Source organism: Sus scrofa, chromosome 16 (genome assembly GCF_000003025.6).
Source record: "Sus scrofa isolate TJ Tabasco breed Duroc chromosome 16, Sscrofa11.1, whole genome shotgun sequence".
NCBI lineage: Eukaryota > Metazoa > Chordata > Mammalia > Artiodactyla > Suidae > Sus > Sus scrofa.
In genome coordinates this window covers 48,285,428-48,307,390 of record NC_010458.4, presented here as the reverse complement: position 1 = coordinate 48,307,390, position 21,963 = coordinate 48,285,428, and the positions used below count along the sequence as shown (strand labels likewise).

At 41.0% G+C, this 21,963-nt stretch overlaps 1 long non-coding RNA gene across 1 annotated transcript in view; it reads right to left on the bottom strand.

The window, feature by feature from the left end:
* The window catches only part of LOC110257309, a 176,942-nt gene continuing 158,455 nt past the window's right edge, over positions 3,477-21,963 (bottom strand). The window contains exons 3-5 of the long non-coding RNA XR_002339760.1: positions 6,672-6,903; positions 5,368-5,553; positions 3,477-3,602 (exon numbers count right to left, since the gene is read on the bottom strand). This is a non-coding gene — a long non-coding RNA (uncharacterized LOC110257309). The remainder of the gene's footprint in view (positions 3,603-5,367; positions 5,554-6,671; positions 6,904-21,963) is intronic.

The window sequence follows — 21,963 nt, the reverse complement described above, 5'->3', positions numbered from 1 at the left end:
TAAACACTGCACAGGTGGCAACAATAAAGACATTTGTATAATTTTGAAAAGCAGTGACTTGATTTCCCTAAAGTGGGCCGCCCCCCCGCCCCCTGCCCCCGACCAGCTTGTGAGTAGGGGTGGGGGCGGGGAGCATAGCTCTGTTTACATACTTTAAATGTTTTTACTAAAATGTCATTAAGACCATGTCCAAATTTTGGCAGACACGGGGACCTGAACCACACCGTGAATCCAAAGCATGGGCAGACTGCACCCATTTGCCAGTGTTCAAACAAACATTTTTATATTTAACAGTGTATCATTTTTATGTTTAATGTTTTATAAAAATTTATTTGTTGAGCCAGAAACCTAACTTTAAAAAAAGGAAACTACTGGAACAGAACATACTTAATAATAAAATAGTGCAGAAGCATTAAAATATTCTATGGAAGGCTGGGAAGTATTATTCTATTCATTTCCTATAATTGAACTATAATTTATGTCCTAAATACTCTAGAGGCACACCTATATTATTACAGGCTGGGGGATGGAGTAGCATACTTCCTGCTTACCAGTAAGAATTTGTCTAACTACTTTATACGAATTAACTCATTTAATCATCCCATAACCCTACGATGTAGATAGGCTATGATCCCTTTACTACAGGCATGTAAATGGCGGTCCAGACAGGTTACACTAGTAGTTAAGTCCCTGAGCCAGGAGTCCCACTTTGTCTGTCCCACCCTGGAGTGCGTGTTCTAACCACCACACAGAGAAGTCACCTGTGTCACTTTGGTGTTCTTAGCCTTGACCCCGAAGCACCTTGGCCCAGTTCTTCGGGCAAGGATTCCAAGAAAAGAAGGGGCCCCTGCCAGGCAGGAAACATGCAAGGTGAGGCGCCAGAAGAACCACGGCTCTGCCAACCCGGGCAAAATATTTAAGCCTATCTGGGCCTCAGTTTCTTTGCGCTTAAGCAAAATGCTGCCCAGTGAAGACACGTCTTGTGAAGGTGTTTACTAAATTGCAAACTATGCAGACATCGAGGATTATTTTGTCCCATAGTTAAAATTTCCAAATACCCAAGTTTCAATGGAAACATTGCTAAAATGTATCACAAAGAGTTTAAGGCTCTTTCTTTCTTTCTTATTGGCCACTCCTCTGGCATATGGAAGTTCCCAGGCCAGGGATCAAACCCAGGCCACAGCAGGGACAACACCAGATCCTTCACCACTAGGCCACCAGAGAAGTCCAAGGCTTTTTCTTGATGACTGAGTTTTCAAGTTGTGTAGAAAGAACTAGTTGCCCTACATTAAACTGGTTGCCTCAATTCTTATGCCTGACTCCATTTTTCTCATTCATCCCCCCGGAGAGGATAAACACAGGAGGGCAGCGTTAGGGAGTCACAATTCTTTTCTGCCTGCTGTCTTCCCTGGTCAATCTCCCTGCATTAAAATTTCTACCTCTCATCTACTTCGGACTGGGTCGAAACACAACCAAGATTGTCAGAATCAAGCCTAAATGAAGAAAGTAAGCAGTTTCCAGTTGGGGGCCCGTCATCCCTCTTCTCATTAAAGTTCCTGAGCTTCAGTGTTTAGATTTGCTTATCTGACCATTCTCAAGTTTTTTTCTGCTGCACTGCTCTGTGCCAAAGGTTGATGTAAGGGATCCAGGTAAGTGAGGTGGACCATATGCTGGGTCTGAATTTACACGGAGACATGGATTTTTGCAAGTTTTTTTTTTTTTTTTTTTTTTTTTTTTTGTCTTTTTTAGGGCCACATCCCTGGCATATGGAGGTTCCCAGGCTAGCAGTCGAATTGGCGCTGTAGCCACTGGCCTGTACCACAGCCATAGTGACACAAGATCTAAGTGGCATCTGAGACCTATACCACAGCTCATGGCAACGCCAGAACCTTAACCCTCTGAGTGAGGCCCTCAAGGATGCCAGTCAGATTTGTTTCCTTTACACCATGACAGGAACTCCTGCAAAGTTATTTTTGAAAGTCTTGTATCAGCTCCTGACTTGTCTACTGCCTGGGCTGTGAATTCTGAACATCAGAAGACACAATCGGGGAGTGTCACTACACAACCTTGCCTCCTGCCATGAGCACTGCCTCCTCCCTTCCACAGGGGTTGGTCAGAGCAGCCATGTCTGTCCCCTACGCTCTCCCTCAGCCCACAGTGGGTGGAACCAGGCTTCATCCCCTGGAGAGCCCTCCCCCGTGTGCTGGGAGTCACAGACAGTGTACACCGGAGCACTGCTTGTGGTAGCAGAAGACTTGAAAGTGAGTCACATGCCTAGCCCCAGGAGAATGGGGACTCAGGGGTGGTGTATTTGTTCTTACACAAGAATATTACACAGCAGTCAAAGTGAATGTACACATCTACCTGTACCGACATAGTTAATTTTCAAAAAGCATAATTTGAGCAAAAACACAAGTTGTAGAAGAATTTAAAAACAAGCTGTAGGAGAATACCACTTACCTGAAACTTAAGAGTATGTAAGCAACATCATATTTTGTTTATAGATATATACCTTTGTTGTAAAGGATAAAGAAATGCACACTAAACACAATAGACATCAAATTTTGGATACTAGCTAGCTCTGGTAAGAAAGAAAATTATACATCTAAATTTCTTTTCTTCAATTGAGTATATATATGAATATTTTCTTATTCTCTACACCTTCTTATAAGGAAAAATTCATAATTTTGTAAGTGGAAAAGAGAAGGAAAAATAGACCAAAATATTTATAGCGGTCAATTTGAGGGATAGGATTGTAGGTGAGAGGTTTTTACTCTTCCTTTAAGAATGTCCCCCAATTTGTCTATGATGACATGTATTCTATGGTAGAAGAAGAACATTGATACATAAGAATAAAGTCTGAAAATTAATCAGGTACAAAACATGTTTTTCCCATACTGAGGAACTAAACTATATATGTATATGCATATTTATCTAGATATACACATACTATATGTATTTATATATTATATACATATATACTAAATATATGGAGTACATACTATATAATATATATGATACATATACTCCATATAATACACATAGATACCTACAACATATAATATTGTATATAAGGGGAACCACATTGGCTAAACTTCTTTCTAAGATGTCAATGATTAATGCATGACTTAACAACACCTGCAAGGAGAGAAGGCTAGAGGAAGACAGCACTAAAAGGTCACGAGCAGGTATGTGTGCTGGGGGAAGGGTGCGTAGGGGTGGGAGGAGATAGGCATTGGAATGAAAAGGACAATTAGAAACTACTGTCAGAGCCGAGAGGAAACTGGAGACCCCAGAACAAAGTGTGTGCGGCTACATACGACTGGCAAGCCCAGGGGCTCCTACTCATCAGTCAGGGCCTTGTGTTCAGTGACCCTGTGGAGAAGACCAGCCAGGTCCCCAGGATGGGGCCACTTTGCAGCAAGGAAATAGAGGCCTAGGACCTTGGTGTGCTGAGATGCTGTCCCTTACCTCCCAAGACAAGGACGGGCTCATTCATATCTAAGTCCCTCTTGGTGCCCAGCCTGCTGAGGCCTGTGGCATCTGACCAGGATCTGCTTCTCTGGAATTCTCTGGCAGAAGCGTCTGTTTTGCCCTGATCACTGTAAACAGAAGCACTTGACTTTTAATTAATGGAAGCGGATGCATTTCTTTAATACACAGAAGGCAAAGACTGATTTATGTCTTTTGCATACACATAGGGACGGCTTAATTTAATGGAGCTGAAGAGGGAGGGAAGAGGGTCTTAGCAAGACCCATCTGGCCCAGCCCCGATTTAGCATGGATCACTTCCCACTCACGACAGTGATGCAAATTGTGAGCGCTACTTCCAAACACCATAGGATGCGGTGTAATTACGCTGCTCCTAAAAGAATTCCAAACGGGGCTGTTTTGAATTTGATGAAACATGATGAGAAATCTCTGTGGCAGATGACAACATTCTTCTTTCAATTAACGGGATATTTGCTCAGAGTCATCCCCCAAACTACTAGGAACTGATTAGAGAGATTTTGGTTCTCTCAAAGGACCACACACAAACATTTTTCAAGCAGAAAGGGCAGTAAAACTATCTCCCTTGAGGACATCAGGGAGGACATTTATTTAAGGGAAATGTGAGGAGACAGAATAATTTTCTAGAACACCTCTCATCCAGATCTGAGAGTCAAATTGCCCAAAGATAAACCACATTTGGTCATTTTATGAAGTTTCATTTATTCCTTTCCTCCTCGGTCATTCATTCATAAAAGTGATCCAACAGATATGTATGGAACACTCTCGTGAGTAAGGTGTAGGGCTTGGCTGTGTTAAACTGCAGTGATGAGTCAGAAGGGGAAGGTTTCTAAGAGAAGACTGCATATTCAAAAGAAAACAGATGTGAGGTTAGAAATTCTTAGTTCAAGAGCAAGGTTTCCCCATTGGTAGATGACTTTGGGTAAATCACTTAATCTCTTTGAACCTCAAAGTCTTTTTTTCTTTTTAGGGCTGCACCTGCAGCATATGGAAGTTCCCAGGCTAGGGGCTGAGTCAGAGCTGCAGCTACCGGCCACAGCCACAGCAATGTGGGATCCGAGCCGTGTCTGCAACCTACACCACAGTTCACAGCAATGCTGGATCCCTAACCCACTGGATTCTTAGCTAAGGATTGAACTCACTCCCTCATGGATACTAGTCGGGTTTGTTACCACTGAGCCATGACAGGAACTCCTCAAACTCTTTGAAATGAAGAGAGAATGCCTTTCAAACTTCATAGAATTGCTCTGAATAAAATGATGTACACAAAATCTGACTATAAAGTGCTATGTAAATGCAAGAGTCTATTGCTATTCAGATACTGACTGCCCAGGATGAGAGATTTAAAGCACAAAGAAGTACCTATAATACAAGGCTAAAAGCCACTGCTATTTTGATAGAGGTACAAATTTACTTATTGATTCAAAACATCTACTAAGCCTTAATACAGGCCAGATGATGTGTTCAAATGAAGGGAAAAGGAGTTCAGCAGAGGAAGAATTACCTGCCTGTTCTTTAAATGCTCCCTGCTAAGATCATCCCTCAGATCCTACAGTGTCCCCACAGCTGTCAGTGTGGCTTCCTCTGCTTCCAAATGTTGTAAAACTCATGGTGCCGAGTTTGCTTTCCTTTCCTTGCAAGGATCTGCCATTGGTCTGAATACGATTCCCCCCCAGCCTTTTCCTGCCTCTCCTCCATCTTTCTCTCACCTGAAGGAGAGAAGGTGAGAGGATGGACTCGCTTTGGAAACAGAGACACCGGGCTGGACTCTACCTTGTCCAAGCTTCGTGACATGGAAATGTTCCCTGACATCTCTAAGTCTGCTGAGCTCTGTACAGTGGGGAAAATTAGACTCACCTTGCAGTGCCCTTGGGGGTGAGAGCAGCTACGAAAAACTCCAGGCATGTTGCTCATGCTCAGCCACGGGCGCCGTTATCATTGGAACAAAGGCCATTTTCATCCTCTCCTTATTTCCTCCATTCATGGAATGACAGAAGATTTGATTCAACGGAGTCATAGATAGCTCCTTTTTCCATTTATTGACTTGGGAGAAGAAAAATGAGTGTGGTTAACTTTTTTTTCCAGTAGCTTTAAGCCTGTTACTCAAAAAATATAGACATGAGAAGATGGTCCATTGCAGGCAGTGCACCTGCTGCTTCTTTTATAATCAGCAGAGTCCTCTTCTCTTTCAGACCTTTTTTTAGCCTCTGTTTTTTTTCTCAACCGTTTCCTATTTGGCCTTATTTATATTTCTTTCACCAAAGGCAAGGGATGTCACTTTTTCAGTTTGGCCTCTAGTTTCAGCAATTCGGTTTACAATTATATCTTACTTTTTGGCACATCATGGAGTGAAAGTGGCAAGTCATCTAACTGCTTTTTAAAGAGTGTTAGCAGGGACCCTATCTGGTTGTAGATGCAATGTATTAATGCTTTTCCTCGACTTCCCCTGGAAGTCAAGGGAAATGCTGCCTTGGATGCTCTCAGAGAGCATGGGGAGGGAGAAGGTTTGAGCCAATTCTCTTCCAACCAAGATTCAGGACCACAAGTTCAATTATTGTCCTTTGTCACTTTGGCAGGGAAACTTCCAAATCATGGCAAAGAACGAGCATTTGATCTGACAACTCTAAGAGCTTTCACACAAGTTAATACAACTTGGAATTATGGAGACACTCGAAAATAGCTTTCAGCTAAAGAGTTTCTCTTTGATAGTTATTCTTGTTTCCTTGAATTTCTGAAAACATCCAGAAAGTGGCTAAGTGAATACCTTCCCAATCACTTTTCCATCTAGCAATGGATTTTTTTTTCCACTTACTTTTTTTTTTATGGAAGATTTTTTTTTTTAACCATTTTCCACGGTCTCCTGTGCCTACTTGGGTCCTCAGAGAAGCAGAAGCCAAGCAGAATAAAGCATGCAGAAAGGCAATGTTTGTGAAGGGTACAGGGGAGAGGAAGCCAGAGGAGGCATAAAGAGCTTTCAGACCCCTATGTGGGGCTGACAGCTGTGTAAGGAGAGGGGGAAAAGGAAAAGTGGGTAGGAGGAGGTTGAGACTGGGGTGAAACTGATAAAGTCTCAGCCAGGTCAACAGGAAGCCCCTGTGCAAAGACTGCCCACTAGAAGAGTCCCATTTTGGGCAGCTACGGCCCAACTCTAGTCTCCTTACCATGCTTGGTCAGTGGGTAGGAGCAACCCTTGAAAATCAAGCCCTCAGGTAAATGCTGTGTCAGATCTGAAGATGCCCATCTGGAAGCTTCCCATGAACCATCCTCCTTAGAGCACCTTCTCTTGAAGAGAGACTTCCATGGCTGCCATGTCCACTGCTTTGTGCCACACAGTTCCGTTTCTCTACACATGTTCAGCAAGCAGCATATCCTCAGTGCCTGGTGGCATCTCCTCTAGAGGAGAAAATCAGAAGAGGTTAGTTGGGTGAACTACAGCCCCATCTCTGCAGTTGGTCATTGCCTTTCTCCTCTCCTCTATACACTCCAAGTTGCCCTCACTTTCAGTGTTGCCTGGTCAGGTCCTGATGGTTTGCCCAATGCGAGACCCCAATCTCTCATTGCTGAAGGGTCTGAGCCCCCAGGACCACTGAGCAAAGGTCCCCAGTTGGTTCTACTGCATTTCAAACATATTCTCCTCTGTCCCCATTGTGTCAGAGTAGTCCTCCCTCCTCTACCAGAATTATCAAGGACAATCAATCCTGCCAAAATGGTGACTTCTCCCCTCACCTGCTGATCCTTGGATACTAGAAGTCCAAAATGTACAGGTGGAAACTGTACCTTGAAGTTCAATGGGATACATGATGTATCCCCTGATAAGTGTGTACCCTCTCTGGAGACTAGAACCTCTAACTTTGCAAAGCCCAGAGTTATGGGGATGGGAAGTGCAAAAATCCCGTGGCGGGGTGGGGGGGTGGTGTCACTGAGGGTGATGGCAAGGGAGGCTATTCTTGTTTTCACTCTCTTGGTTTCGAGATGGTTCAGATCTCTTCAGATTATACTACAACACCGAGTGGGAAAATTAACAGAACGTGGGGCAAGACTAAATAAATTTTGTTGTTTGTTCAATGTAAATGCAAACTGTTTCTGATCTTTTGATTGTCTGATTGCCGTAGAAAGAAGCAGAGGTCAACTCAATAGCCATCTACCTGAGACCTTATTAATTGGCTGTAGCAAAGATACTATGTCTGACAGAGAATGACCTTGTGGTTGCCAAGGGGGACGAGGAGGGAGTGGGATGGACTGGGAGTTTGGGGTTAGTAGATACAAACTGTTACACTTAGAATGGATAGACAGCAAGGTCCTACTGTATAGCACAGGGAACTATATCCAATCTCCTGGGACAGATGATGATGGAAAATACTATTAAAAAATAATCATGTATCTATGACTGAGTCACTTTGCTGTACAGCAGAAATTGGCACATTGTAAGCCAACTATATTTTAATAATAATAATAATAATAATAATAATAATAAATATACAATGTCTGAAACAGCATTGAAATCAGGGCTAATACTTGGTTGAACCTGTGGTGTACATTCATTCTCCATGATCTATCTTGTATCTGTGGGATTTCAACTTGTAAATTAGATAGAAATGTGATATGAACCACCCCCCTGCATCCTTTAGATCTTAAATGGTGGCAGTAATTTCCATCATCCATCTCCTTCAGAAGACAAATAATCAAAGAAAAAAACCTTTGGATGTGATATTGTTTTTACTAACTTTGGAAACTTCCACTTGATCTTCTCACTATGCAAGCTCTTACCCACAGGCCAGGGGTTCATGTAAGAGTTACTCCAACTGCCAAGTATAGGTCCATGGACCCTTGAATCCACTGTAAATCAGACTAACCTGGTCTCCATTTGTTAGGGAGTTAGAATAACATTTGGGGACTCTAAGTGTCAATTGTAACTCCGTGTCCAATACCTCTTGAAACGTCTGGGTATTCCTATTTCCCTGTGTACAGTCACTGCAGAAAATGGTCACAGGTCTTTTTGAGGAAGGACTGATGAAGTCATTAGAGAGTACACTTGCCATGGGGTCATAGGGCCCTTCCTCCTGGAGATCTGGCCACTTCTTCAGTCAGTAGATCTCAAATCAGAAAATTGACTCAAGGCTAGTAATTGAGTAAGTGATCCTGACCTTTTATTAAGGTGACTGACTTCAGTCTCCTTTTTTATTCTTATAGTCTTCTGATTGTTACTAAGTGGCATTCCTTGCTTCTCATCTATTTAGCCATAGTCTACTGACCATCTCCACAATTCCCCCCAGGGCTGCCCCTCTGACATTGCCAGTCATTATGGCCATTGCAGCCCCCCCACTTCCAGTGGTTAAGCGCTGCCACCTGGCCTCTATTTCCTCCAGGTTCCATTTTCCCGTTGCTGTCAGTAAGTCCAGCTCACCCCTGCTGCCACTGAACTTCAGAGAGTATTCCTGATGGCCTCATGAATGGTGTGTCCCCTGGATTCTCCTACGCAATCCAGTCCTCAAGTGAGTCTTCCGATATAATATTGATTCCAGTCTTCTTTCCTCCCTGGGTCTTTAATTCCTTTCTCTACCATCTGCCAGGGCAATTTAGGAAGGTTTGCTTTGCTCAGTGTTAGCCATTTACTTTCTTTAGATTTCTAAGAGCCACGTTAGACATGAATTTTCCCCATCCCCTGGGGTTCTTGCTTGTATCCCAAGAAACTGGGAAGAGCATCTCTTAATAGAGAGATGTGGGCTGCCTTAGCAAGTTTTAAAGGCTCAGGAGAGTCTACATAGCTAAAAGTCGTGGGAGCATCCACCAAGATGTCCTCATGCAAAGTTTTAAAATCCAATATTTCCCCAGCCAGGGCCCTGACCTTAGCATGACATCCCTGTCTTGGCTGAGCATTTAAATGTTTCTGGAGCTCTGAGTCTTCTCTTCAACTATGAACGTTATTCCACTGCAGAAGATAAGAGACTCTTTGTAAGTGTCCAAAGAGGCTGTCTGGCTCTCACACGTAGTCCTGAATTGTTTGTTAATGGCCCTAGTTTCTAATTATCCCTCCACAGGGTGCCAATACAATATACTAATGATTATGCCTATAGTTATTGTTCCCTCATATATTTCAAATGCCTGAACCACTGTATTGGCAAAGCCATTCTCCTCTATTGGGACATTCTTCCAGGTCACCACTCATGAAATTTTCAGCAACTGAGGCATATCATCTTATTCCAAGGATTATCCACACTCCACATTTCCCTTGGGCTGGCTTTCTCTTTGCCAGCTGTGTGGTGAATGAGCTAGTCCCCAGCCCCACTCTCTGTACCAATAATATAAGTCTGAGTCCTCTAAGAGTGGACACCAAGATGGAATTAGATGTGCTACAGATTTGAGAGGAAGTGTTTGTGAAGAAAGAGCAGGGGCAGCTGAGAATTGCCTTCAGAACATGCAGGTAAAAGGAGAGGGCTAAGAAAGGAGGATAGGCAGGAGAACCCCAGACTGAAGGGCAGATCTGAGGTCTCTGCTGGGCAGACCAGGAGCCCCAGAGCAAAGATTTCCCATCACAGGAATCTTGTGTTGCACAGGAATAACATGGCGCTAGTGTTCCTGCTCTGCTCATTCCTGGCTGGTGTCAAACCAGGGAGAGCACGGCCTCAGTGGGAGCTCTGCTGGAGACTGCAATTTGCAGCATCTGAAAGATACCTTCCAGGGCCAACCTTGCAGCAGGTCCTCTTGAAAGAGTATCTGAGCAGCACACCTTTGTGGCTGACATATCTCCCCATAGAGGTAGGGAGGCAGATATTTGGATGTAAGATCATGGCCAACCTCTAATGGGACAGAGGTTTGGAGAACTGAATTAGTTTCCCATCACTTATGTGGAAGAGTTCAAGCCATGGTGGAGGCCTTCCTTGGGCCATTTTGGGGGAGTGAATTCTATACCTGTGGTATCTCCTGATTTCCTTCAGCCCTGTCAGAATTCTTACCCCTATGGGCTGAGCTTCTGTATGCAGAACAAGATCTTCCCAACTGCTACCCAGGCAGCTGTGGCTCAGACATCTCCAGTAATGTGGGGCCAAACCAGGTGTTCTTGGAAACTCAGGAAGGTATTTTATCTCTGTGCTCAAAGGGAACTGAAATCAAGCCCATAAAAGGATTGGCTAATTGTGTTTGACCAGAATCTCTCTCTCTAGGACACCTGATCTTGAACTTCATTTTATTTTTATACTGAACACATTATATGTCCTCTCTGATAGTCCTATCTTCAAAGATTAGAGGTCTAAATTGTTCAATTAAGGAAACAAACAAATGAAGGCTTAGGAATTGAAAGCAAGTAAATCAACTAATTTCTCCCTAAAATGAGGCTGATGAAAGAGAGAGTCTGGGCAATTCACTCTAAACCTGGCTGTATGGGGCAATAGATTTAGGGGAAGCCCATTTCAGGGGAGTTATAAATAAAACCCTCTAAAGACTAGAGCAAAGGAAAACCACAGTCCTTAATGAGGAGGCAGGCAACTGAGGAATGTAAAGTGCATAGCAGGCGGTGCCTTACCAGGATATGTGTGGGCTTCAGAGAGCTGGCTTGGCTCTCCTTTCAGCTAGCTGGAAGACTGTGGGCAACTTGTTTGATGCAAGTGAGACTTCGTTTCCTTATTTATAAAATGAAGTAAGAAAAATGCCCCTTGTTTATTATGCAGTTAAAGAATGAAGAAACACAAAACAGCACCGTATAGTAAGAATGAGCTCTGGAGTCACAAGTCCCAACTCTCCATCAGCAATTCAACCTCGATAAAGCTACTGAACTTCTCTGAGTCTCAGCTGCCTCTCTTTGAAATGAAGACCATGATACCATGTCACAGAGCTGTGACTGCTAAGTCAAAAATGCACAGGGAGCATGTGGCAGAATCTGTGTAGCAAGGCTCCTGGTCACCCAACTCCCTCACACTTGAGAGAACACCAGCTCCACTTCCAACCTTCCAGCTGCCAACAACTGCATTTCTTTTCTGGACTAGCTTTGCTGCCCAAGAGGTGGGACCAACATGCTAGGAAATGAAAATCCCCCCCAAGGAATAACCCTCAACCAATGTCTTATGGTAGCTATCTAAGTAGCCCAGTAACCTTCCCTCTCAGGCAGAGCAACTCAGGCTGCTGTCTCATATTCCCCAGTGATAACTGGCCAACAAAATGCACATTTTCTTGGCTGACTGGTCTTATTGTCCTACTCTCTTACCAGTTTTTCTTCCATTTCTTCACAAATATAAAAAATATTTTTACTTCCCATCAACAGACAAAACGGATGAAAAAGATGTGGTATAACAGATAATGGTATATCACTCAGCCATAAAAATAATGGCATTCTGGGAGTTCCCGTTGTGGTGCAGTGGAAACAAATCTGACTAGAAACTATGAGATTGCAGGTTTGATCCCCGGCCTTGCTCAGGGGGTTAAGGATCTGGCATTGCTGTGAGCTGTGGTGTAGGTCACAGACATGGCTCAGATCTGGCATTTCTATGGCTGTGGTGTAGGCCAGCAGCTGTAGCTCTGATTAGACCCCTAGCCTGGGAACCTCCATATGCCGTGGGTACAGCCCTAAAAAGACAAAAGACAAAATAATAATAATAATAATAATAATAATAATAATAATAATAATAATAGTGGGATTCTGCCATTTGCAGCAATGTGAATGGACCTAAAGAATATTATGCTTAATGAAATGTCAGAGAAGAGCAAATACTCTATGATATTACAGATGTGTAATAAATATATCTAAAAATAATACAAGTGAGGGAGTTCCCATTGTGGTTCAGCAGAAACAAATCTGAGTAGTATCTATGAGGACGCAGGTTCGATCCCCGGCCTCGCTCAGTGAGTTGCCATGAGCTGGGGTGGTCCCAGATATGGCTCAGATCTGGCGTTGCTGTGGTTATGCTGTAGGTCAGCAGCTACAGCTCCATTTTGACCCCTAGCCTGGGAATCCCCATATGCCATGGGTGCTGCCCTAAACAGATAAAAAAGACAAAAAAATAAAAAATAAAAACTATACAAATGAAATGTATAAGCAAAACAGAAATGGATTCACATATATAGAAAATAAACTAATGATTCCAAAAGGGGAGGGGGAGTGCAAATTGGGAGTGTGAGATTAACAGATACAAACTATGTATAAAATAGATGAAGCAACAAGGATATACCATATAGCACTAGGAATTACAGTCATTATCTTGTAGTAACTTTTAATGGCATGTAATGTGTGAAAATATTGAATCACTATGCTATATACCTGAAACTAATATAATATTATAAATAAACCATACTTCAAAAAAAATACTTGCATTTGAATTCTTTTCTCAGAATCTGCATTGGGGGGATGTATGATTCTCTCTCTCTCTCTCACACACACACACACAGTAAAGCTAGATGTGATTATTATAAGAAATGTGCTTTATAAAATATAAATCACTACATAAATATAAGCAGTAATTAAAAATTTGTCAGATTCTCGGTAGAAAAAGAAAGCATCCAACAACATCATAGATAAGAGATCCTGAAAGAACCTGGAAAGTCACCTTGTTCATTCCTACCATCAATTTCCCATTCACACCCATCTCAACACCCTCCAGTCCAACATCTATATTCATACTACATCTTGGAACCCTGCCCTAGGAATAGTATATGACTGAGTAGCTTTCTGGGGCAGACTAGAACAGAGAAGGAGGTCTTCACAACAACTTTTTACCTTCTTAGGTCAACTTATTACCTTCTCAGTCCAAGACAGGTTTGGACCTAGCTATTCCAAAGGGAAAACATACAGCCTAGCTACTTGCAAGATGTTGACAGCCCATAGGATGGCTGGAGTTGCTGTGATGCTGCTTAGGTTTAAACTTCTGTCCCAGCAGGAGGCCTCTCTTCTCTTGTGCTCCTTTAGGTCTGCCTAATGTGCTTCTTAAATCACGCCTTTAATAGATCAGCATGGGAGTTCCCTGGTGGCCTAGTGGTTGGGACTCGGTGCTTTCATTGCTATGGCCTGGAATCAATCCTTGGTCTGGGAACTCAGATCCCACATCAAGCCACTGCCTGTAGGGCCCAGCCTCTGCATACCCGTAAGATCACAGGCTCTGCCTCACTGCTGCCTCCCCTCCCTGCACCATCGGCCCAAACCAAGCTTGTCGCCATGAATCTCACTCCAGGCATGTCATTGAATGAATCCTTCTTTATGCAGAAATGAAACATGTTCCAGAAGGCTTTACTTCCAGGGCTTATTTTCAGTCAGTTAGCACATAGTGGCCTATGGGAAATACCAATCAGCACACCACTTCCCAATCAGGTGGGCTGGCCTGTCCCCACATCTTGAGAGCACCTGTCACCAAGGCAGCAAGACAGGCAATGGGAAGGGGTGAGGAGGTATGACATCTGAGCCACTTTCTACAGGCAGGGGGAAACCTGTGATTCCAGGCTCAATTTAGCACATCAGCATTTTATTTCTACATCTAATGTATAACTGAGAATTAACCTTCACAAGGGCAGGAACATTCTTGTCAGGTTGTGTACAGCTATGTTCCTACCACCTGGAACAATGCCTAATATATATATAGCAAACATTCAATATTTTCTTGCTCTTTTCTTTTAAAAAAACTGATCTATAATTTACCCAAAGAGACATACACAGAGCTTAAGTGAATTTTGACAAATGTATATACCCAATTAATCTAAACCCTCATCAAGACCGAGGACATTTCCATCACCCCAAAATGTTCCCTAATTCCCCATCCCAGTCAATCCCCCAGGCCTTTCCAGAGGCAATAGCTGTTTGGATTTCTAGCACCACCAAAGATCTTGGACTTTGTATAATGGAATAATATGGTTGTTATGCTGTGATCTGACTTCTTTTGTTCCACTTAATATTTTTGAGAGTCAGCCATTTTCTTGTAATTTCTTCCTTTTTATTGTTGAGTGATTCCATTTATGAGTGTATAATGCTTGTTTGTCTATTCTCCTATTGGTTGCCTTTGGAGTTGTGTCCAGATTTGGGGTAATCATGACTAAAGCAGCTATGAATATTCTTTTAAAATTGTTTTTGTGAACATATGTTTTCATTTCTCTGGTTAAATAGATAGGAATGGAAATGCTGGGTCAGAGGATAGATATACATTTAACTTGATGAAAAGGGGCCAAACAATCTTCTGAAAGGATTTGTATCAGCAACATGCATTCTCATTAATATTTAGTATTTCTGATCTTCCTTATTTTAGTCATCCTAGCGGATGTGAAATGGAATCTCATGGTGGTTTGAATTTGCATTCCTCTGATGGCTGGTAATATTGACCATACTTTCATGAGCATACTGATCATTTGCACGTCCTCTTTTATGAGGTATTTGTTCAATTCCTTGGTCAATTTTTATATTGGATTGTTTGCTTTCTTATTATTGATTCTAAAGAGTTATTTAAATATTCCGGTTATATTTTTTTTTGTCAGAAAATAGAGAAGTATGCCTCAGACTGAGAGAAGGCTGAGAAGTTTTTAATATTAATGAAGTCCAATTCATAACTTGTGTGTGTTTCCTGTCTAAAAAGTCTTTTCCTATCCTAAACTAACAACGATAACTCCTAAGCTTCTTTAGGAAGCTTCATAACATTAGTCCTTACATTTATGTCTATGATCCATCTCAACTTAATTCGAGTGTATGGTATAAATTTGAGATTCGTTTTTTGTTCTATAGTTATTTAGTTATTCCAACATTGTTTGTCAAAAAGATTTTCCTTTCCCTGTTGAATTTCTATAGTGCCTTCATTAAAAATCAATTAAGGAACAGAATTAAGATGGCAGAATAGAAGGAGCTCACCTTCTCTCGCAAAAACAACAAAATTACAACCAAATGCTGAACAACCTTCAACCAAATGGACTGGAAACTTTCAAAAAGATATCCTACTGCAGAAGACAAAGAGGAGGCCACATCAAGAGGCAGGAGGGGCGATTATGTGATATAAGCAATCCCATACCTCCCAGGTGGGAAGCCCACAGACTAGAAGATAACTGTATCACAGAGACTCACCTACAAGAGTGAGAGTACTGAGCCCCACATCAGGTCCTCATGCCTGGGGAACTGGCACTGAGAGAAAGAGCCCCCAGAGCATCTGGCACTGAAGGCCAGTGGGGCTTGTGCGCAGGAGCTCCATGGGACTGGGGGAAAAGGAAACCTCATTCTTGAAATGTGCCACACAGGCTTTCATGTGCTCTGGGTCCCAGGGCAAAGCAGAGGCTCCATAGGAATCTGGGTCAGACCTGACTGCAGTTCTTGGAGGAGTTCCTGGGGAAAAAAGGGGGTGACTGTGGCTCGTTGTGGGGGAAGGACATTGGAGGCAAAGGTCTTGGGAATATTCATCAGCATGTGTTTATCTAGAGGTGGTCATTTTGGGAAATTTTGCCCCACATCAGTACTGAGAAGCCCCAGGCCAAACAATAATTCAGGTGGGATCACAGCCACACCCATCAGTAAACAGGCTGCCTAAAGATCACCCAGGCACATGGAGACAAAGCCCCACCCACCAGAGGGATAGGAATCAGCCCCATCTACCAGTGGGCAGGCACCAGTCCCTCCCATCATTAAGCCTACAGCAAGCCCCCATACTAACTTCAGCCACAAGGTGGGCAGACATCAGAATAAGAGAGGCTGCAACTATTGTCTGCAAAAAAGGAGACTAAACCAAAAACCAATAAAAATGAAAAGGCATAGAACTGTAATTCAGATAAGGGAGCAAGAAAAAACTCCAGAAAAACACCTAAGTGATCAGGAGATTATCAGCCTCCAGGAAAAAGACTTTAGACTAATAATGCTGAAAATGAAGCAAGATATTGGAAATAAACTGGAGGCAAAGATTGATAATTTAAAGCAAACATTGAGCAAAGAAATACAAGATTTAAAATTTAAGCAAGTAGGAGTTCCTGTCGTGGCGCAGTGGTTAATGAATCCGACTAGGAACCATGAGGTTGCGGGTTCGGTCCCTAGCCTTGCTCAGTGCGTTAACGATCCGGTGTTGCTGTGAGCTGTGGTGTATGTTGCAGACGTGGCTCGGATCCTGCGTTGCTATGGCTCTGGCGTAGGCTGGCAGCTGCAGTTCCAATTAGACCCCTAGCCTGGGAACCTCCATATGCCATGAGAGCGGCCCAAGAAATGGCAAAAAGACAAAAAAAAAAAAAAAAAAAAAAACTTAAGCAAGTAGATATGCAAAATACAATAACTGAAACAAAAAATTCATAAGCAACCAATAGCAAAATACAGGAGGCTGAAGAACAAATAAGCAAGATGGAGGACAGGCTAGTAGGAATCACTGATGTGGAACAGAAAATAGAGGAAAGATAAAAAAAGATTGAAAAGAAATGAAGACAGTCTCAGAGAATTCTGGGACAATGTAAACATATCAATATCCATATTACAGGGGTGCCAGAAAGAGAAGAGAGCGAGAAAGGGAGAGAAAAAATATTTGAAGAGATAATAGCCCAAAATTTCCCTAACATGGGAAAGGAACCACTCACTCAAATCCAGGAAGCACAAGGAGTACCACATATAATAAACCCAAGGAGGAATGCCCCAAGACACATATTAATCAAACTGACCACAATTAAGACAAAGAGAAAATACTGAAAGCAGCTAGGGAAAAGAAACAAAGAACACACGAGGGAACCCCAATAAGGATATTGGCAGATTTTTCAGCAGAAACTCTGCAGCCTAGAAGGAAGTGGCATGATATACTTAACGTGATGAAAGGAAAAAACCTCCAACCAAGATTACTTTACCCAGCAAGGCTCTCATTCAGATTTGAAGGAGAAATCAAAAGCTTCACAGATAAGCAAAAGCTAAGAGAATTCAGCAACACTAAACCAGCTTTACAACAAATAATAAAGGAACTTCTTTAGTCAGTAAAGAAAAGGCCACAACAGGAGACAAAAATACCACAAATGACAGCTCACCAATAAAGGCATATATACAGTAAAGGTAGGAAATCATCCATGCACAAATATGCTACCAAAATCAGAAATCATGAGAAGAGGAGGATACAAATGCAGGACACTGGAGATGCACTTGAAATTAAGAGACCAACAACTTAAAACAATCTCTTATATATATAGAGAGAGAGACTCCTATATCAAAACTTCAGGGTAATGGCAAACCAAGAACCTACAATTGATACACAAACAAATAAGAAAAATCAACTCAAGTACAACACTAAAGATAGTCATCAAATCACAATAGGAGAGAACCAGAGAAGAAAGGAAGAAAAAATAGCAACAAAACAAATCCAAAACAATTAATAAAATGGCAATAAGAACATGTCTATTACTAATTACCTTCAATGTAAATTGACTAAATGCCCCAACCAAAAGACATAGACTGGCTGAATGGATACAAAAACGAGATCCATATATATGCTGTCTTCAAGAGACCCACTTCATTTCCAGGGACATATACAAATTGAAAGTGAGAGAATGGAAGAAAATATTCCATGCAAATGGGAATCAAAAGAAAGCTGGAGCAGCAATACTCATATCGGACAAAATAGACCTCAAAATAAAGATTATTATGAGACACAAAGGGCATTACATAATGATAAAAGGATCAATCCAATAATAAGATATAGCAATTGTAAATATATAGGCACCCAACATAGGATCACCTCAATATATAAGGCAACTGCTAACAACCTTAAAAGGAGAAATTGACAATAATACAATGATAGTGGGGGATTTTAACACCCCACAGCAAAGGACAGATCATCCAGACAGAAAATCAATAGGGAAACACAGGACCTGAATGAAGCATTAGACCAACTTGACTTAATAGATATTTGTAGGACATTCCATCCAAAAGCAACAGAATACACATTCTTCTCAAGTGCACATGGAATATTCTCTAAGATGGATCACATCCTGGGCTACAAATCCAACCTCAGTAACTTTAAGAAAATTGAAATCATATCAAGCATCTTTTCTGACTACAACAATATACGACTGGAAATCAACAACAAGAAAAAACTGCAAAAAAAACAAACATGTGGAGACTAAACAACATGATACTAAACAACCAATGCATCACAGAATAAACCAAAGAGGAAATTAAAAAATACTTATAAGCAAATGACAACAAAGATATGACACTCCAAAACCTATGGGATGCAGCAAAAGCTGTAGAGGAAAGTTTATAGCAATACAAGCCCACCTCAGGAAACAGGAAAAAGAAATAAACAAGAAAACAAATAAACAACCTAACTTTACATCTAAAGCAGCTAGAGAGAACAGAAAAGACCTAAAGTTAGCAAAATGAAAGAAATCATAAAGATCAGAGCAGAAATCAATGAAATAGAAATTAAGAAAACCATAGAAAAGATCAAGGAAATGAAAAGCTGGTTCTTTAAAATGATCAACAAAGTTGATAAACCCTTAGCCAGAATTATAAAGAAAAAAAGGGAGAGGACTCAAATCACTAAAATTAGAAATGAAAAAGGAGAAGTTACAACAGACATCACAGAAATACAAAGGATCATAAGAGACTACTGCATGCAACTATATGCCAATAAAATGGAAAACCTAGAAGAAATGGACAAATTCTTAGAAAAATACAATCTTCCAAGACTAAACCAAGATGAAATAGAAAAGATGGATGGACCAAAATCACAAGAACTGAAATTGAAACTGACTAAAAAATTTCCAACAAACAAAAGTCCAGGACCAGATGGCCTCACAGGAAAATTCTATCAAACTTTTAAAGAGCTAACACCTATCCTCCTGAAACTATTCCAAAAGATGGCAGAGGAAGGAACACTCCAAAACTCATTCTATGAGGTCACAATCACTTGATACCAAAACCAGACAAAGATACCACACATGAAAAGAGAAAATTACAGGCCAATTTCACTGATGAACATAGATACAAAAATCCTCAAAACAAAATACTAGCAAACTGAATCCAACAGTACTTCAAAAGGATTGTACATCATGATCAAGTGGGATTTATCCCAGGGATGCAAGGATTCTTCAATGTCCACAAATCCATCAGTGTAATACACCACATTAACAACCTGAAGAATAAAAACCACATGGTCCTCTCAATAGACGCAGAAAAAGCCTTTGACAAAATCCAACACCTATTTCTGATAAAAACCCTTCAGAAAGTGGGCATCCAGGGAACCTACCTCAACATAATAAAGGCCATATATGACAAACCCACAGTGAACATCATTCTCAATGGTGAAAAACTGAGATCAGGAACAAGACAAGTATATCTGCTCTCACCACTAGTATTCAACATAGTTTTAGAAGTTCTAGCCATGGCGATCAGAGAAGAGAAAGAAGTAAAAGGAATCCAAATTGGAAAGGAAGAAGAAAAACTATCACTATTTGCAGATGACATGATACTATACCTAGAGAATCCTAAAGACTCTACCAGAAAACTGTTAGAGCTCATCCATGAATTTGGCAAAGTCGCAGGATACAAAATTAATACACAGAAATTGATGGCATTTTTATATACTGACAACAAAAGATCAGAAAGAGAAATTAGAAAAACAATCCCATTTAACATCACTTCTAAAAGAATAAAAATACTTAGGAATAAACCTACCTAAAGAGACAAAAACCTGTACTCTGAAAACTAGAAGACACTGATGAAAGAAATCAAAGATGACACAAAGAGATGGAAAGACATACCATGCTCGTGGATTGGAAGAGTCAGTATTATCAAAATGACTATACTACCCAAGGCAATCTACAGATTCAATGCAATCCCTATCAAATTACCAAGGACATTTTTCACTTAACTAGAAAAAATATTTTAAAGTTTGTTTGGAAGCACAAAAGATCCAGAATAGCCAAAGACATCCTGAGAAAGAAAAATGGAGCTGGAGGAATCAGGCTCCCGGACTTCAGACTAGACTACAAAGCTACAGTCATCAAAACCCTATGGTACTGGCACAAAGACAGAAATATAGATCAGTGGAACAGGATAGAAAGTCCAGAATTAATCCCACGCACCTACTGTCAACTAATCTATGACAAAGAAGGCAAGAATATACAATGGAGAAAGGACAGCTTGTTCAATAAGTGGTGCTGGGAAAACTGGACAGCCACATGGAAAAGAATGAAATTATAACACTTCCTAACACCATATGCAAAAATAAACTCCAAATGGTTTAAAGACCTAGATATAACACCAGACACTATAAAACTCTTAGAGGAAAGCATAGGCCAAACACTCTCCAACATAAACCACAGCAATATATTCTCAGATCTACCTCCTAGATAATGACAATATAAACAAAAATAAACAAATGGGACTTAATTAAACTTAAAAGTTTCTGCACAGCAAAGGAAATGCTAAACCAAACAAAAAGACAACTCACAGAATGGGAGAAAATCTTTGCAAATGAATTGACTGACAAGGGATTAATGTCCAAAATTTATAAACACCTTCTGCAGCTCAATACCAAAAAACAAATGAACAAGCAACCCCATCAAAAAAGGGGCAGAAGATCTAAACAGACAATTCACCAAAGAAGACATACAGATGGCCAAAAGACACACGAAAAGATGTTCAACATCACTCATTATTAGAAAATGCAAATCAAAACCACTGTGAGGTACCATCTTCTACTGGCCAGAATAGCCATCATCAAAAAGTCTACAAACAATAAATGCTGGAGAAGGTGTGGAGAAAAGGAAACCCTATTACACTGTTAGTGGGAATGTAAACTGGTGCAACCACTGTGGAAAACAGTATGGATATTCCTCAGAAAACTAAAATAGAATTACCATTTGATCCAGCCATCCCATTCCTGGGCATCTATCCAAAGAAAACCAGACTTGAAAAGATACATGTACTCCAATGTTCATTGCAACACTCTATGCAATAGCCAAGACATGGAAACAACCTAAATGTCCATCGACAGAGGAGTGGATCAAGAAGATGTAGTACCTATACACAATGGAATATTATTCTGCCATTAAAAGGAAAGAAATAATGGCATTTGCAGCAACATGCATGGACCTGGAAATTATCATCATAAGTGAAGTCAGTCAGACAGCGACATACAACATTATATGCTATCACTTACATGTGGAATCTGAAAAAAGGACACAATGAACTTCGTTGCAGAACAGATACTGACTCACAGACTTTGAAAACCTTATGGTTTCCAAATGATACAGGTTGGGGGGTGGAGGGATGCTCTGGGGGTTTGGGATGGAATTGCTATAAAATTTGGTTAAATCTACATGAAATTATACTGTATGTACTATATTGGGGCTTGTATTCTTCAGTTAGCATAATGTATTTGAGTTTATTTTTGAGAATCTTTATTGCCCTGTGGAAATCAGAAATGTACTTTTTATTGTTAATTAGTGTTCCAATGTATAAATGTACCACAATTTGTCAAAAAACAAAAACATGAGTTTGATCCATCAGCCCTATATGCCAAATGTCACATGCATAATTCT